General features: G+C 43.2%; 1 protein-coding gene across 5 annotated transcripts in view; it reads left to right on the top strand.

The window, feature by feature from the left end:
* sgcd (sarcoglycan, delta (dystrophin-associated glycoprotein)) overlaps nt 1-20,074 on the top strand; it is a 323,072-nt gene that overhangs the window by 251,123 nt on the left and 51,875 nt on the right. The window lies entirely within an intron of this gene.

Raw genomic sequence — 20,074 nt, 5'->3', positions numbered from 1 at the left:
GAGAACATATACATTTTTCCAACAGGACGCACCCAAGTGGGTGGGTGGGGGTGTGTGTGTGTGTGTGTGTGTGTGTGTGTGTGTGTGTGTGTGTGTGTGTGTGTGTGTGTGTGTGTGTGTGTGTGTGTGTGTGTGTGTGTGTGTGTGTGGGCTTGTTTTACTATATTCGTGGGGTCCAAAAACCGGCGAATACAGTATACATGTGTGGTCTGCACAGCCTCGTGGGGCCCAAAATGCTGGAACCCACAAGGTTAAAGGGCTGTTTGAGGGTTAAGACTTGGTTTTAGGATTAGGGTTAGAATTAGGTTAGGGTTAGGGTGAGGGTAAGTAAATACACTTCCGTAATGTCTGTGCAGCTCATTTCCAGGTTCTGAGCTCTGGAACATTTGTACCGTACCTACATCTATTTATAATGTAAATATTTGCTGTAATTCGAATGAATGTATCTACTGTATATGTGATTGCAGCAAGAGACTCTTGGCTGCTATGGGAAAGTTATACTGAAAGGAATAAGAAGGTGATAATGATATCATGGGAAATATGAACTCCTCCACTTGCAGACAGCAGGGCTTCCAAACATGAGAAATACTCCCAAAGACTTATTTTTTTTAATTTCTTTTAATTTTTTTTCAGACTTGAAACTCTCTGTATTAATTCGGTTTAGAGAAATCAGTCAACCATGCTGCTCGAGGACAGATTTAATCATGGGATTTAATCATCGCCTGTTTCTTATGTTTTATACACTCATTCATACAGCAGAGAAATTAGGAACGAGCGAAAACAACTTTCAGTAAGCAATAAAACGCATAGTGCTAGATGTTGAGCCGCAGCCAGCCAGCCACACACACACACACACACACACACACACACACACACACACACACACACACACGTTGTGATGTCTTTTATTTACAGTTCATCTCCGTTTCAGTTTTTTAAGATCACCCCTTCTCATTCTTTATTTCTTCTTTTCTTTCCTCCCTCCTACTTAAAAAAAGCATTTTTTCTCCTGTTCCTGTTTCCTCTCTAACATCCTTCACCGTTATATTTCCATCCCCATCACTCACCCCTCCGCCCACCTGTTCATCAATCCATCCATTCAGTCTCATTAATAGATAAACAGCAATTTGAAGTGTCTCCCTCTTGAGTGGGCCGCACATTTCCACTTAAGAGTTCTCATGGGTGCACTATCTCTCTCGCTCTCTGACTTTCTCTCTGACACACACCTTTCAGAGCCCCCCCCGTGTGAGCAATTACTTTTCATCCTCATCTACATCCATTTACATCCTTTCCAGCCTCACCGAGTCAGAGTTCATTACTGTCACCCACCCTCAGCAAAGTGCTCCTCCTAACAGCGGGAGACATAGATGGAGGAGGGGGGCAGGGACGAGTAAGGACAGGTAGTTTTGGGAGCGCTTGTTTGACACAGCATTTATTTTGAAGTCAAAACCATTGAAATATTCACCTGTCGCTGCCTATTTACACTCAGGGTTATCTTTAACATCCAAACGTCCTGACAACCAGAAACACAACAAGCCTATCTCTTTCCAAACCAACCGCTGTGAAAGCTGTGTGAGCACCACACAACAGCTACTCGTGGATCCTACTGCTCATGGGTCCTCTTTGATTTACAATTTGAAACTGGAAAAGGACAAAAAAAAAGTTCTTTTAGAAGATTATTTTTTAGGCGTCAGTTAGTCCGAGCCGACTAAGAGAACTTTAAAGGGGACATATTATGCCTTTCTGTATTTTCTGTCATATCTACAATCTTATTATGTTGGATTTTCATGTAAAACGTGGCCAAAACGGCAGTAAACAATGTCATCTTGGCTGCCAGTGTTTTTAAATTCTCCCCAATTCCGGGTCACATTACTCCTGAACATTTCTGGTTATGGAGTGAGTAAGTAAGTACAATTTATTTATACAGTGCTTTTCACAGACAGGGTCACAAAGTGCTTTACAATGTGCACAGACGATAAAACATAGAAGAAAAATAGTCTAAGAATAGAATAAAGTACAAGTGCAACAGATAAAATTATCAATAAATAAAAGACATACTGTAGGTTACCCAAAAGCTGGCCTGAACAAGTGAGTCTTCACTACTTGTCCCTTAAAACAGTCCACATTCTCAGCAAAGCTAATGCTGGTTGGCAGAGCATTCCACAGTCTGGGCGCCACAGCGGCAAAGGCTCTCTCCCCACATGTCTTCAGACAAGCACGTGGCGTGGAAAGCAGATTTTGGTTGATAGACCTGAGAGACCGGGAGGAGGTGTGCAGGTGATTTATGTTGGCAATATAAGCAGGAACCTGACCATGTAGAGCCCTATAGGTTATGGTGAGAATTTTGAATTGGAAGTTACAGGAAGCCAGTGAAGGGAGTAGAGTAAAGGTTCATCCTCTGGGAAGCATCAGTCGCATTAGACCCTTGCGAGGGGGGGGATATTCACACATAATGCTTAGTAACAGGCTTTTAGTGTGAACTCATCCTTGTGGTCCAATGGAGGATTTCAAATCAAGGGCAACTTGGTTAGAGGTTGCTTCGAAGACATTTCGTGTCAAATCCGAGAGACTTCTTCCGCAATTTTCCTGGCTATCCTTTCTTACTGCCGTACCATGCTGAGGGTGTTCATACCAAAATGCTTAGCAAGATGTCTATGAAGGTTCTCAGTCATCCAGGTTATAGTTACGAGTTAGAGATGAAGTCTCTCGGGTGAGAAACTAAACGTCTTCGAAGCACCTTTAACCAAGTCCGTTTGCCCTCGATTTGATGGATGGATGACTGAGAACCTCCACAGACATCATCCTCGTGGTCCATTTTCGTCCCCGGTAATTCAGTAACCTCACACTTATTTGGAGAGCGATCAAAGAACATTTGTCAAAATGTCAGGTTTTATTCTCTGTTGAACTGAGATTCAGATGAAAACATACAGAGTTGACTTTGAGATGATGTAATGATTTAAACTGACTGCAAGATTGTCTCTCTTCTTTTAACTAATGCAACCCAAGAGCCAATCAAACAAATCATGCATACGTGTTGGGAGACAGAGGCGACCGAACCGGAAAGATAAAAGGACAAAAATCATTATCTTTCACAGCACTTCAGTCAGTTGTGGTGACAACTCTTAAAAGAAGCCATTGGGAGCAGGTGTAGGGAGAGAGTCGGAGCAGGAACACAGAGGGAGAGAGCGCCAATGATTTGCCAATTACTCCATTTATCTCCACAGCCGTTTGATGAGGCCGCTCAGGGCTACCGGCTAATCAAACACCTTGGCAACCGCTGCCTCAGCAGACAGAGACGGCCCTTTGAGTTCCCACATTTTTTTTCTTGAGTGCAGCACCTGAGTGTGTATTCCTGTCTCTGACTGTTTTATTCTAATGTGTCTGCATGTGTCTTTGTATTTGAACTGGATGAGGATTGTCTCATAAATAACTGCTGCAGGTCTTCATTTGAAGATTTTCAATGTAGCTGCCAGTGAGATAACCAACCAATCCAAGTCCACCAAACCATACATTTATGGGTATGGGTAGTTTATTTCTAGCTTCGTGAGACCGTCCTGATCTCGCAAACTCGCAGATCAGTCTGGCATCTTGAGACAGAGAAAAGTTGGAAAAACGACCGACCAATCAGCGTTGGTTTTGAGGCGGGTTTAGGCGTGACGCAACAAGAAGTGACTGTTAGTCTAAACAGCATGGCGGCTTCCACGGATGAGATGAGCGTAGCTATCGCGCAAGTTTTATCCGAATTAGAAAGTATTCCATCATTCACCAGTCCCGTGTTTTTTTGACCCATGCACCACCCCAACCGACCTCCTTACATAGAATGATGTGCCCTGTTTGCTTCCTTCATAATAACTATGGCCACTAGAGGCCGCAGCCACTATAAACTTAAATATGAGTTGCAATGGGGCGCCCGGATAGCTCAGTTGAAAAATTATCTTTAAACAAAAAAGAAATATGAGTCGTAATTGCTGCTACTTATGGGGCGTTTTTGGCAGTCTTGAGATACCTGAATATCAGTACCAATACCCAAACAATATTTTTCTTTATTTTATGTTTAACAAAATAAGCCACACTTTTCAAATTCAACATTTTTTAATTATGTCTTAATACCACACAGGAATTTAAACAGAGAAGTACAGGCCAACGTAAAATACGGTCTATTAAGGAGAATATTTTTTTTTTATAACATTTGGGAAGTATTTCATCAATGGACATTTTACCAAGTATGTAGTGCCGGTTGTTAGTACTCAAAGTTTCCGTATTCAGATGCTACATGAATTATCTGCACAGTACTCAAAAAGTATGGTGTTTTGTTGTGTGTCTGTACATGGACCTGGCACATTGCTCTTACAGTCACACAGGATCTTTCTCTTAAGTACAACCGATTTGAGTAAAATGTGTGTAAATGCATGCTATGTGTATCTGTGCATGCGATCCTGTGTGTCCAACACACACGGGTCAAACAGCAGGTGTTAAGAGTGCAGATCAGACCTGAGGAACGAGCTACTATCTGTTCCCTCGTCCCTTTGACGTACGAAGGGACTGTAGAGGCTTATAAAGCTGCCACATGTCATTACCAAGTCCTTCCTTCCCCACCAATAAAATGCATAATTATACCGTGCATATAACTTTAACTGGCCCGACTGAGGTCATTGGAAATCCATGATACCGCTATCATTGGCTTCATTATGGCTTCTACAGCTATTTACAGTCCAGTCAGACACGCTGACTGGCTCCCAGCAGACAGAGAGTAAATGAGAACACAAACAGGGGGAATATGATGATCGGCTGGGTCAAATCACTGTTAAAATACTTTTTTTATGGTTTGTTTCAGCCCACTTTGGCAGCGGATTTGTTACACGCGAGAATGTGCAAAGAGCTGTAACACAGATAATTACCGAATTGTCACATTCAGTTTAGTGACTTTGCTCGTAGGCTAAAGCTATAAACCAAAAGATTGATTCTTCTCCTCCTTGTTTCCAAAAATGGTTCCACGAATTGATCTTTTAGTAACTTTTTAAATGTCAGTCCACATGGGATGAACAGGGCCATGGGCATACTATGAGGTCATAAGTCCAATTTGTCTCCCAATTTTGTCACTTTGGCCACCAGCCAATATAATTTTCTATCACAAATTATAGCAAAATGTCATTGTTTTTTTTCCCATGTGCACTCCGAGTGCCCTTCTAGTTCATAAATGTACTGTAACTGTTCAATAATATATTCTGTAAATTTTATCTCCCTGCATTATGATGTCATTCTTGTTTCAAAGCCTAGTCTATAATTCCAAGTATAGGCTTTAATTCTGACGGAGAATACAATACCACATCCCTTTTTTTTGTATTTGTCCAACATGATAAATTAATGTAGACTGCAGTACACGCTTACAAGGGACTTGCAAAACATACAAGTATACTTTTGAACCCATCCACCCGGAACCCTGAGGCAATTTCTTTCTTCAAAAAATTTAAATATTTTATGAAGAACGGTATCCCAAAATTCTCCATTTATGCATCTGTCAAGTCCCATTAACATGAGTTAAATAAAATCCTGAAGGGCAGCAGCTTGGTACAGTAGTGGTGATTTGTAAGTCAATGGGTCAGCTAATATTGCTTTCCAGTGAGCTGCACTCGCTCAGACCAGCCTAGACTCAAACTCCAGTTCCAATGTAAGCACTGCTCACTCATGCGATGTGTTCATGCTGTTTTCCCCTCAAAGCTCAGGAGCAAACTGCTGAGCAGCCGACTGGACTGATAAATACAGTATACAGCTTAGAGCAAAGGGTGGACAAGGCCAGAGGTATTTAAACTTTTACAGGCCGGGAGTCCAGAGGGAGAAACACACAAGTCACCTTGGCGCTCAGGATCAGAGTCCTGTTTACATCCCTGCTTTGGACGGGAACCAGCACGAGGAAGGCGGGTGGCGACTTATATAGTCTCCACAGCACTGTGAAGTAAGGTCTGGCCCCTCCACACATACACTCCTGGATAGGAGAAAAGAAAACGGTCTGGGTTGTTTGCATTTCTTTAAACCAGTCATAATCGTCTTGGGCGGCGCTAAGCTCCAGACGCGACGACAGTGCCTTTGCGAAATAGTCTCATGAAAGAACTGGTTTTGGTGGAACATTTGCACCCCGCAAAAGAAAACGCCACGTACAATATTAAATGAAGTGAACTGTTCACACAATACAGTAACGTGAGCTATTAAAATTAGCTGGATACATGGCTAAACCTCATTAGCTCTTACCAGTGTATCTCCGTGTGTACTTCGTCCACAGCAATCCCACCAATCGGTCCCAAAACGTCCCAGTTAGAGAGGAAATGCCGTAAACATATTCTTTGTAAATCTTTACAATCATTCCCCGAAAGAACCGAGCAGACCTGCCTTTTTGCACGATTCAAATTTTCTTCAAAACTTGCCCTTTTCAGCGTGTAATGTTAGCTTGCTAGCTTGGAGGCTCTGGTTGCTGTTTCTCAAAGTGAGAGTTTAGCACGTAAACCCAAAGGAAGCTGAAGGTGAGGGACATCCGGCGGAACTTCCAGTGGAGCACCTTGGACCAGAGTTTGTACCTTGGCTAATACTTTAAGGCAACATTGATGTTTTCATTGTTCAACCAAGACCAGGATATTTTCAGTGGTGTAGTCTACGTGATACGCAGGTACACGCAGTATACCCACTAAGAAAGCTCCAGGATTTCCATATACCCACTTAAAAATGCCCAATGACACGCAACAACATACTTTCTATTATATTTTTGATAGATTTTGAATTGTCATCTCTGTTTTTCTTCTTCGCATAGGCTAAATAATGGTATTTCTATCATAAATTTGTGCATAACAGTGTATCCAAATGCAGGAAATGAAGGCTTTGAGGCTCAAAATAAGCCTTCGGGGGTTTGGGGCGACCTCTAGCTCATCCAGTAAGAGCGTTCGCCCCATGTAGGCTGAGTCCTTTGCAGCGACGCGGGTTCGTATCTGACCTGCTGCCCTTTGCTGCGTGTCAACCCCCCATCTCTCTCCTCCTTTCCTGTCTATCCGCTGTCACTATATAATAAAGGGAAAAGCCCCCAAAAAAGAGGGAGGACACCCAGACCCCCCACTATGATATGCCACCCCAACCCCCCAAAGGCAGATTCTGGCCCATAAATATAGGCCAATATATTTATATACAGTACAGTATACCCACTACAATACATTAGACTACACCACTGGATATTTCCTTAACCATTAACTTTGAATTGCCTAAACATAATACAAATAAATGTTAACCATTCTTCAGTTGCCAGATGCGCATTTACAAATGTTGCAGAGACGTTCAGTACGACCATTTTGTTTCTTCCGAAACATGTTAGCCAGTGTAAATGACTTATAATTTGAAGACATGGTTGACTCACCTTCAAAAGGGATTTTTTTTAAAGACTTTGATGGGCTGAAACGTTGAGTGTAGTTACAAACCTTTAGGTAGGAAACTAATTGGCCTGAGTTGGGAATTAAACTAAGGTTGTCAAAGTTGAAGGTAAATGTGCTCAAACGCACAGACTCAAAGGCTTTTCTTGGTGTGAGCCAGGGGCGATTCTAGGATCTGACCTTTGGGGGTGCTCAGCCCCTAATGAAAAGATGATAGCAGTTAAGCTAGGGGGGTTTGGGGGCATGCTCCCGTAAGATTTTTTTTTTTTTAAACCCTTAAATCATGACTTCTTGTGAGTTTTGGGGAAAGAAATAGACAGATTGAGATATGCAATTATGACAAACTATCAACAGATTTAAGGCATCTGCTGTGAAAAAAGATGGAAACTACAAAGCATGATTATTGCAGCACACATACCCAGGGGTGTTGGACTGGGGGGGGGAAGGGGACTGAGTGCCCAGCGCCCTCATGTGAGGAGGGCCCAAAAATATGCTAGAATTCATAGCTTTGGCTGCAGGGAGGGGCCCATAGAAAATGCCTTTCACAGGGCCCAGAATTTGGAGCTACACCCCTGCACATACCTTGAATGGTAAAATAAGCCTTGACATATTTTTAGACAAGATTATTCATGTTTTTTTCTGCTGTTGATTTTCAACTTTTTCATCTAATCTAATAATGCCTCTGAACCAGATGGGGAAAACACAACATCTCTTTTTCTTAAGAGCATAGTTCTCCATGAAATGCATATGTAAATATAATGTGAATGGAATATTTTAAGTGTTTTTGCCCGTATAATATATGTCCACTTTCTCACCTGGTTCTTCCAGGTCCCTCTCTTTGTCCACTCTCTCTCCATCCTTCTCTCTCTCTCCCCATCCTCCTCTCTCCCTCTATCTCCTTCCCTCCGTCCTATCACTGACAATCACATACAAAACATTTTGTAATCAACTAGAAAATAATCTTCAAATAAAAGAAAAAATAAAACACAGTAGTCCTACCATATACATGTCTTATAGGCTACCTAGCCATTTTCTCACCTTGTTCATCTTGCTCTCTCTGCCCTTCTCCCTCTCTATTCTCCTCGCTCCTTTGTGCTGTCAACCAGAAGGCAAATGTAATCAACTAATCAACAGAGAATGCATTGTGTAGGCTACCAAAGTAGAGCTGATGAAGGTCCTGCTACTCCCGAAAACATGTCTTTTCGCTTTTTTCTTTTATTTGAGCCGCTTGGGTAACTTTTTTTCATTTTGGCGTTTAGACCATTGACATAACAGAAAGGTTTAGACTGTTTAGACTCGTCTTTGTCCGTCTCTGTGTACTTCCCATTTCTCCTGTCACCGTTTGTTTATCTTTGGTGGCGCACTGGGGGACGGACTAGTCCATTTCATTGTGAAAGTAGGGGGTGCTGACCTCTCTGCAGCTGCTGGGGGCGCTGATCTGCCAATTCCCCACACAGTGAAATGATAGAAAACAGAAAAACGCTTCGCAGCACAGAGGATTATTTATATATTTTTTTAAGTTAAGTGGCTGCCCGGTTTGCCCGTGCCAAAAACCGCCACTACTTTGAGCACTAAACGATCTCACATTATCACAATAAGGACTTTATTTTCGCCTAGCGCCGCCTATGGTGTGAGCCCATGTCATGTTCTCTCCCGGTTTGTACAGCACATCATTTACCACCTGATTTTTCTTTCTTTCGCCCCCGCATGCAAGCCACACATCCAACACTTTGCATTGCATTCATCATAATGAAGACCTTTGTTGTCAAAATGTGATCCTTGAGTTTCCAAGGGCCCCCCGCAACACAATGATATTCCATACTGATTTTCTTTTTTGTTGCAATTATAATGAAACCCCTTTCATTACCCTCAATTATGTCCCATTGGCTCACTAAAGTCCAGGCTCATTCAGAATGAATTTGGCCCCAGATAATATTAAAGAAAAAAGACTGAAGGGTGAAGAAGTGAGCAGAGGAGGAGAGAAGAGGAAAAGAAAGGTGAGGAGAGAGAGAGAGGTAATTGGAAGAGAGAGTCTTCGCCCCTCTTACCTCCGTACGACGTGTTATCAGCAGCTGGTCTGCTTTGATGCACTCACTAAGTAATTACCACTCCACATTATGGGACTCGGCCGCTTTCATATTCTGCAAAGGCAAAGCAAGGATGGCTGGATGATTGCAGCAAAGTATTGTGTAGGAAAATAAAGATTGCTCTCTTGTCCACTCGCAAACATGTTGTACTGCAGAGACTTCCTCTTCCTCTGGTGGTCTAAATGAGAGTCATGCAGCTCTTTGGTGAACATCATGATCAATGATAAATCCATGTTCAGATTTGGCCACATTTACAACCTCTAAACCCATTTAGATAAAGGATGTTGCTGATAAAGACCCATCAAAGCTTCATGCTGTTAACTCAAAGATTACATTTAAAATGTTCTGTCAAATCTAAAGCACAGTTGCTTTTCTGAAGCGTTTCTAGCTGTCCATCAGTCGTAGCAAAATACCCATCAATCAGCAAACACCCCTCTTACTTTGTAATTTGAGTCATTTTATTCTTGTTATCTTGCATGCCTTACATGTAATCCCCGCAGGCGGCCATTTATTTTTAAAATGATTTAATTGTGCGTCTCTTCTAGACTTTCCAAACGTTATCGGACCGGATGGATCAAATTCTGATAGTGAAACGTGTCATCTCACAGTGGCGCTCAAAAAAAACGATCACTGGTTTACAGACGTGTAATTCTATTGAGAGTTGGGATTTAACTGTTTGGCCTGGTGTTGATCAGGCAGGAAGGGTCTAACTAAAATACAAGATCAGTCAGACAGCTCACGTTTGAAATGTTTATTAGAACAGCAGAACATTGTGTTTGGCGGCCAGACTCTGGCCCTCATCACTCCCCCCGCAGTTTGGGTTTACATGAGATATTGGGGAGTGGTGATAAAGTAGTTTCCCCGCTGGCCGGAGCCTGCAGGTGGATGCCGGGGTGATGGCGGGGCTGAAAGCAGGCAGCGGTATAGGTGCAGGGCAGCAGCAGCAGCAGCAGCAGCAGCAGCGTTGACACGGCAGAGATGGGGGAAATTGTGCAGCTTAAATAGACCAAATGCCAAATTGATGGGGTGTGTTTGGTAAGTGATACGGGGAGCGAGGCATGTCACATGTGTGTACAACGGTGCAGCTCGACGAGTTGACTTCCTGAACTAGCTCGCAGGTGTCGCCCCATTTATGCAAGTTGCATTATGGGAAGTGTAGGACCCAGTGGTTTTGGAGTTTAACCCATACTAGGGGATAAAGGATCTCTCAGCAAAACTTTATTATTTGTTTTTACGCAGACTGTCTTTTTAACTTTGATATTGAAACAAATTTCAATCCAAACTCGAATTGAATTCTCCACCTTCCACCACCAAGTCCAGAACACCCTGCCAAATACCAGCAGTAGTTCAGCTTACATGCAGCGAAATGTAGGACTGAGGCAACATCTGCCTCCCCCACTCTGGTCCCTCAGAGACCCATCTAAAGATGAGCCGCTAAAACTGGGATCAGAGTCAGAGATGCTGATGGCAGATGGATGAGACTTTGCCAAACTCGTAAGTCTTTAACAGTCTCTTTGTATAATGTAACAATCCAAACTGAAAAAGAGAATGGAAACATTAAATATTAACTCAAAGACTTGGAGAGAGAGAATAACAGAAAGAGAATGTTACATTTTAAAGGGTAAAAATAAATGTTTAAGGGGTGTGATTTTATAAACCGCTTTCAAAGTACAGTGCACCCCTTGGTTTAATTCTGTGAATTCGGCGGATATCGAAGCTTCCCTTTTGAATATCCTTGGCTTATGGAAAATCAGCTGACTTTGTTTCTCTTTCACAACAGCTGCAGAATGCCTGGGCCTGCCGAGAATGGTGTATATGTGCGTAGATCCCTTCATTAATGCTACAGAAAAAGTCAAAGTCTGATACTGTTAATTTAAACGTAGTTTAAACACTCAAAAGGTCTATTTAACATAATTACAGGGACAGATTAACATCCTCAGTGGTTACGTACCTTTAGCAAACAAGTCTCCCTCTCTCTCACTTCTTTCCCCGGGCACTGTGCCCCGCCCCTTTCTTCTACGGCGACCTGAGGGATCCAATCAACAGGCACTTCAAAATGAAATCGGTTAAAGAGACAAGGGAAAAAGACAAGGAAACAAAAAGGAAATAAAACAACTTGAGCAAAGCAAACCACAGCCAACAACACATTCTTCATTAAGTGATATAGTTAGTTAGTTAGTTAGTTAGTTAGTTAGTTAGTTATATTTTATTTCTGTGTCATGCCAAACATCTTGGCCCATCCCACATGGGATTACAAGACACCACAAATTCACTTATTCAACAAACATCTTCCCGTTGCATATACAAATCCTTCAAACAAATACATGAATACAAATATATAGACATACACATACATACATATATATACACGTACACACATACCACACACAAACAACTAGTTCTCATCTACATTCGATAAAGAGCTTTTTTCCTCTTCTCCCAGGCTTTATCTAAATAATTAGCCAGTTTCATATGTGAACAGCCATCTCAATCTTTGAGCATCATCCATATTTACCAAATCAATCTCTGCTTTTATCCTACAAAACAAAAAATCACGCTGCTCACGATAAAAAGGACAATAGAAAACAAAATGGAACTCATTTTCTACATCATTCAAACAGCACATAGGACAAATACGTTTTTCCTCTTCTACATTAACATATCGTCCTGTTTCAATAGTCAAAGGCAAAACACCAGATCTCCCTTGAGCGCATAAGGATCTTTGCCTTTTTGACAAATTATATACAACATAATTCTCAGTGCCATATTCTGGTTTTATCATTACAAAAATTCTTAAAGATTCTTTAAACAAACCGATATTCAGCTTTTCATTATTAAGAATAATAATAAATTAATACAATGCCACTTTGCCCTTATATTGCACTAGAATAACGTATTGTTGCACTTGAATGTAATTATGCACAAGGACGTAATTTCGCTATATATTACCAACACATGGCATGAAAATTTCACTTTGAGTTTTTTTAACATTAATATGAGTTCCCCCAGCCTGCCTATGGTACCCCAGTGGCTAGAAATGGTGATAGGTGTAAACCGAGCCCTGGGTATCCTGCTCTGCCTTTGAGAAAATGAAAGCTCAGATGGGCCAATCAGGAATCTTCTCCTTATGAGGTCATAAGGGGAAAGGTTACCTCCCCCTGCTTTGCCCACCCAGAGAATTTGCCCCACCCATGAGAGAGAGAGAGAGAGAGAGAGACACATCATGGCTTTCAAATGAGCAAAGTGGCAGTTGGTCAAGGCCATACCCCCACCCCCCACCTTGCCCCCACACTCTCTCCTCCTCAATAGCATTTAAAGCTACAGACACAGAAGTGGCTGTAATTCTGCACCAAGGCTGAATTTCAGATACAGTATTAGGGGACCACTAAGGTCTATATAAAAGAGACTTCAGATACAGTATTAGGGGACCACTAAGGTCTATATAAAAGAGACTTCAGATACAGTATTAGGGGACCACTAAGGCCTATATAAAAGAGACTTCAGATACAGTATTAGGGGACCACTAAGGTCTATATAAAAGAGACTTCAGATACAGTATTAGGGGACCACTAAGGTCTATATAAAAGAGACTTCAGATACAGTATTAGGGGACCACTAAGGTCTATATAACAGAGATTTCAGATACAGTATTAGGGGACCACTAAGGTCTATATAAAAGAGACTTCAGATACAGTATTAGGGGACCACTAAGGTCTATATAAAAGAGACTTCAGATACAGTATTAGGGGACCACTAAGGTCTATATAAAAAAGATTTCAGATACAGTATTAGGGGACCACTAAGGTCTATATAAAAGCATCCAAAGAGCACCGTGTCATGGGACCTTTAATACTACAGAGTAAAATAACTAGTTTCCCTGCGTGAGGGGAGAAAACACAAAATCAATGGTCTATCTATTGACAATCAATCTAATGTTTGCTGTGCGGGCGGGACCCAACACATAAGCTGCGGGAACGGGCGGGAGCAGAACACACACACTGCGAATCCAGAGTTGTCGCAAAAGCACAATTTGAATTTGCTCAGCGAGTCACTCTGGCATTCAGTAATGATGCTCATTATCTACGCGTGCCTTTGTAGCCAAGCTGCACCAATCACATTGGTGTATCTGATATAGGCGGGCCAGAGGCGAGCTAAAGAGATGATGACAGCGCTCAGCGTCCAAGTCATTAGTAAACATTGCAAGATGGCTACGGATGAACACTAGTTGTTTGAAACAGCTTTGGCTGCTACAACGAGTTAGACTTAGCCGACTTAGACTTGGCTTTTTATATAAAAGAGGAACAGAAGACAGCGCTCAAATCGTTCCTTTGCGAGAAGGATGTTTTTGCTGTTTTGCCGACCGGATACGGCAAGAGTTTAATCTACTAGTTAGCTCCGCTGGTAGCTAAGAGTTTAATCTACCAGTTAGCTCCGCTGGTAGCTAAGAGTTTAATCTGCCAGTTAGCTCCGCTGGTAGCTAAGAGTTTAATCTGCCAGTTAGCTCCGCTGGTAGCTAAGAGTTTAATCTACCGGTTAGCTCTGCTGGTAGCTAAGAGTTTAATCTACCGGTTAGCTCTGCTGGTAGCTAAGAGTTTAATCTACCAGTTAGCTCTGCTGGTAGCTAAGAGTTTAATCTACCAGTTAGCTCTGCTGGTAGCTAAGCGTATGGGGCTTAGCGAAAACGCACTGGTAGTTGTGATTGGTCGTAGTGTTATCCAATTGCATGCAGTGAGATTTTAAAATGCATGTTTGGTGCCGCCCCCTTCGAGTAGGGCCATTTTCATTACTCATTGCCAGACCCTTAATCTCTTCAGATTTTGGTCTGGATTTCCAGGCTAGGAAATCCACCGGGAGCGGGCAGGAGCGGGATTAAAAAATAAGTCCCGCGCAGGGCTCTACTCTAAAGCCCCATCTTTACCTGTTAAGAAAACCGAGGCCAAATTAGTACGCTCTGGGGTCTGTGAACTGGGAGGGAAGTTAACTTTTGAGCTCACCTCATTAAAGTGTTGGATTCACCGGCTCTGAACATCCACTGATGGAGCCCAGAAACTTAGATTGGTGCAATCATTGTGGTCATGACCCTGCACAAGCGAAATCTAACAAGAACTCCCTGAAAGAAAAGACATCATAAAAACATCCATCCTTAAGGGAAGCAGGCAGGAAAACTTCAGGAAATTAATTGGAAAGTTTTTAAAAAAATGCATCACCTAACAAACAAAACTCTCTCTCTCTCTCTTGCTCTGTTCCTCTACAGTTGAGCTCTGGGATCTTTTTAAGTGCACCATTGACCTCAGCTTTCTTTCCTTCGGGCTCTGATTTATTCTCTGTCACTACTGAAACATTCATCCGCTGTGAGAAAAGCTCTCCCACTTCTATAGCACCATGGCTCTCGATCACAGGGTCACGGCCGAAAAGGGCTCCGAGATCAGCCGCCATCTGCACGCTCTTCCTCGGCTGTTTGTGTTTTGATATTTTCCTCCCAGCTGCTCAGAAGGAGCTGGTATTATTCCACCCCTGTCTTCGCCCTGCGGACCCTCAGTAGCCTGAAGCTAACCTTGCATCAGCCTTTTGGCTCCAGGGTCGCCTCGGATGCTACGAGGCCTCGGGATGAAATATTTGCCCTTGGGAGAGTGTCTTTTCTCAGGACTTACTGTGAGGACTTTTAATGAATTTATTTGTTTTTTTATGTGCTGGACCATTTTTTGTTGTTGAAGACAGGCACGAGAGATGGCACAAAAAAATATGGCAGGGGCAAATTTGAACCCAGGAAGTTAAATTGAGCTGAATTGAGCATCGCGGGAAGAATAATCGCAGGTTGTGCGCAGCTCCTAACTGGGTTTTGGTTTTTACTTTTGCTGCCTGACTTAGATACCAAAATTATACTTCAAGGGCCTTACTTTGAGAAATAAGGAAAGACGGTAGTGAGAAAGCAAATTGTAACCGTTGCACCAAAATGCCTTGGTGGCAGGACACTAATATGCTGAAGCACTGTCTGCAGCAGGTATGACAATGCTAGCCAGGTTCTAGACCTTTCAGTCGCTGCCCAGTCCTCTGATTTGTCCAGTGATTCACATTGCCTGGAGCTCACTGACGACTGCTTCCGAACACAATTTGTCAGAATGACTGAATCAAGTGAAACAAAATTGTAATTCAGTCTTATTATTAACTTGTTAGTCTCGCTTTGCCAGACCTTTCGCCACTAGCCACTAGTTGGCTAGTCCACACAGCATACCGGGATGGGTTCTTTGAACCAATCACAATTGTCTTGGGCAGTGTTAGGCACCGGGAAAAACCACGGTGCCGCTGCAAAATAGCCTCGGGAAGGAACTTGTTTTGGTGCAACATGTGTACGTTCAAAAGTAGTTTTAGTCGTGCAACAGGAAACTCCGATTGGACAGATAGTCTAGCTAGCTGTCTGGATTTACCCTGCAGAGATCTGAGGAGCAGTTAACCATAGTCCTCACAAATCCACCGTAGTTTAGAATGCCAACACAAAGAAAGCTCAAGGCAACAGATATCTGGCCAAAAATAATTGAAATCCTGCAGAATGTCGCTTGACGGTGTTTTAAGCCCCCATCTTCAACTTCAAGGCAGCGCTGCGGCACCTAACCTTAACCCTAAACCAACCCTAACCATTGCCTAATCCTAGTGCCTTTCAGGCAGCGCTGCCTGGAAGACGACATTGGGGGCTTATAACACCAAACACCTGGAATGTCCCTCGACAATGGAGCAATCCCGGAAGTGGAACGTCAAGGATATAGACTACTTGTAGGAATGCATCGTCTTTGTCTCCGGTCGTTCCCATCATGCATCAGAATCCGCTAGTGCTAGGAGGTCAAACTCACTGAAGAACAAGCATGACCCATTCAAGTTGTCAGGGGGCAACTTTTTTTAACCTTTTAAACAAAACAAATCACATAATTCCTCGTCATTTATGAGAAATGTTTACGGCAGCCTTGACCTGCAGAAAATGAAGGTGATTTTGTTACGTCAAAAACAGGGAGACCTGATAACCAATAAGCAAAATATAGAATCTGAATTAATAAAATAACAATACCTGGTGTTTGTGTGTATGGCAGCCCTGGAAGAAGAAACGGTTCTAGTCTGCTGTGACACTGAACATCAAAAATGTATTGAAGAAAACCTATAATTCTGTTTTGTGTAACAGTGGAACATGTCAATCAATGACAATATGAGTTCTTGCACTTCCATTGGTGTCTGTTCAATAAAACAGTAAACCAACTACAAATACAAAAATGTATATGAAAATATGCTTGCAATTATTGGGACAGCTTGTGATTTGCATGCCCTTTCACTTTGAGTGGTTAAAAAAGAATATGATAAGGGGTCTCATAGGCCCATGTATCTCTCTGATATTGGATTTTTCATTGCTAAGAAAGGTTTCTTTTGACTTGGGGATCTATAACAAGTTGTGAGTGGCAGCTCTGAGGGGACACCTTTCAAACTTCAGGCACTGCAGGCACATTTCCAACTTTTAAATCCTCTCCTGTGCGTCTCATGGTTATCCGTTGCATTAAAAGTCTTATTTTCAGCACTACTAGTTGACAGTACCGACGATGGCAGCATTACCGGTACATTGTCAGGTTTATATTACAGAAGGACTGAGCAGGGACAAGGTGTCTTTAACTATTTGGAGGCCTGTTTGAGTTTTAGTGCAACACAAAACTAAACGCATTGGTCTGTGGTAAAGCTCAACTAAGAGTTCAGCACTTGAGAAAAATATCTACCTTGACATGAAAGTACCTGGGTGATCTTCATCTTTATGATCCATCAAACCTCTCTCCCAAGCTCAGTCACATACCCCCCCTTGCCCGCAAGCTTCACTCTCACACTTTTATTTCCAGCCCTCATTCCTTCAGAGTGGACACCGTTAAGCCGTAATAAGACCATAAAAGACACCTCAGAGTTACTGCGTAGGGGGGACGTCACGGCGGGGAATTTATTCAAGGCGAGACGGAGGCAGCCAACATTTCATGGTTTTATCTGGAGTGAATGGGAAGTGTGCAAGTGTGCGAGCAGCCATTGGATTCCTGTCAGCTGACCACGTTAAGGAGATGATGAAGAATCCATTAAACCCCAGTGACTGCAGCTACTACTGATCTATCTGTGTGTGTGTGTGTGTGTGTGTGTGTGTGTGTGTGTGTGTGTGTGTGTGTGTGTGTGTGTGTGTTTTCAACTGGCCTTGGTGTCCTTCAGCATGTTGAATGCACATCCCCCTGGAAAAGTTGTTCTATGACTGCACGTAGCATTGGAGATTCTGAAGCTTGACGGTATATTTTACAAAATACTCTAAGCTCAAAGGTCGACACATTCTCACTCCCAGTGCGTCAAAAAGGCAAGGCTTGGTCAGGTGCCTTTGGTGTTTGCTACTGATGCCAAAAGTCTCCTTTAGTGTCTTGCCCTTTGGCGTCATATTTAGACGCGTTTGGTCGGGACTCTTGGCGTCGGGATGGTTGTGGTTAAGAGAATAACGAAGAGAGGAACTGCAACACGCGGGACGTGATCCCCGGTCTCCTGTGTCGTTTGACCCATCCACCCGACTGACCTCCCTGCGCGGACTTTTGCCTTATCAATACTACTCGCTACCGTCATCGTTCTGTGATCACGAAATATGCTTCCAATTGAAATACATTGCTTTAAATCTCGTAATCGTCGAACGAAAAAAATGACATTTAAAATGACAGAGTCTGGTCTTAGTTCCTCAAAACTAAGTAAAGTCCTTTATTGTATAAGTGAATTTTCTTGATGTAGCCAGTTCACTGGGAGGGTGGAGCACTTTTGCTTGTTTGAAACCTAAAAAGAGAAAAGGTCTCCATTGCTTTTCTATACGTGTTTGTGTCCCCACACCTGGCTGGCTTCAGGGTTTCCGCAGGACATCTCCTGCAGCCTTGTTTCATGGCTGACATAAATCCAGGCACCAGCGGCCATGAAGCCAGATTAGGTTGTGAGCGTGACGGAGGGAAGGCGCTCTCTCCTCCCCCTCTGCTCAGGGCGTCTGCAGCTGGCACCGTCCCTGACAAACGAGGGTGTGTCGGAGAGCCCTGGCGAAGCCGTTTCGCAACGATCACTGCTGGCATTGTTTGTTTTTTCCTAAAGCAGTTATATGTCAGCGACAGGCAGTCGGCGTCCTATAGGCAATAGAGGAGTATAATGTGCTCTCTGTCTTAATCCCCCAACACGTAATGGGCCATCTGTGTGTGAGAGAGAAGGCGAGTGCAGTTAGCGCTAATGTAGTCATAACATCTAGGATGGAAGCATAACCAACAGCCATGATGCCATTCTTTCAACACTGATGGTTTACTTTAAGGTGACTTTCAAAGTCATCTCAGATCTGTTTATGCGGTGAACAGGAAGGAAGAGGGAGATGTTAAAATAACAGAAGTCGACTGTGATACGTTTCTTGTTGAGTCGACTCTATTGGATTTTTGAAGAAGTAGTTTGTGGTGTAGTTGAATGGCACGGGATTGCCTTACACCATAAGATGCTTCTCTCATTCTGTCTTTGCCATGTGCAAACAGGTGACAAATGAAGAGAAAAAAGCTGAATGAATGAGTATAGGAACGTAACTGCAGAGGCTTTCATACAGTGCATGGGCATTCATCCTTGCTGGCATTCTCGCAAAATGGAGAAGTTCCAACTTAAGTGAAAAATGTGCACTTCTCTGGAGGAAAATAACAGAACTAGCGATCAGTCCGACTTGAAGCTATCGCTCAACACAGGCGCACCCCCCACCCCACACACACACACACACACGCGCGCACGGCCGGTGTGTAGCGGCAGCTAGCGTCTGTGTAGTTGGTACATCGTGGTAAATAAACAGCCTGCAAAACGCAAATAAAGTGAGACAAGAAAGTGCTTTATGTTCAATCTAAACACACCTGATGGCAAAGAATGGTGTTCATCCAACCCCCCTCCCCCAGGAACAGGATAGATGCTAGATCAGATCCGCTAGATTGACGTAAAAGGACGTGCCTCGTGGCCCGCCTTACTTTGCCTTATTCTGCCTTTGATTGGCTTAATAATGATAGGCAAAAACCACTTTGCGCCGGCTATTCCATTGATTTCCTACGGGGGTGGGGGAGGGCGGTGGCGCCCAACTATGCCCTGCGCTACTCCTGGCGTCGCGCAACGCTCGTATTTTTCGCTGTGCGCTGCTCTCAAAGTTCAAATTATTTCAACTTTGACCTAGTTGCCGCCGACCTTTTTGAAAAGGCAACCAATGAGATAACAAGTGTTGTTACCTAGCAACGGGAAATGGCTTCCTTGCCACCCCTTGATGACGTTTACCCCCGCTGCACTTTGCTCTCTGCACCCTACCTGGCGGTGCGCGGAGAGCAAATTGCGTATCATGTGTAGGCGGCATTACCTTGGTATGGTTTTATCCTAAGCCTAACCAATCCCCACTCCCCATGCCTAAACCTAACTACTTGGACCATTCCAACAGATGCAATTTAGGATCTATACAGGAACAGTGCTGGACTGTGAAGTAGTCGTGGCGTAGTGGCCACTCCCTTTATTGCGGTGTCAAGTGACTCACACTGGCTCAAAAAGCCTTGTTTC

This window comes from Perca flavescens, chromosome 13 (assembly GCF_004354835.1).
Source record: "Perca flavescens isolate YP-PL-M2 chromosome 13, PFLA_1.0, whole genome shotgun sequence".
Lineage (NCBI taxonomy): Eukaryota > Metazoa > Chordata > Actinopteri > Perciformes > Percidae > Perca > Perca flavescens.
Note: the sequence above shows the minus strand (reverse complement) of the source record. Positions and strands in the feature narration are given on the sequence as shown.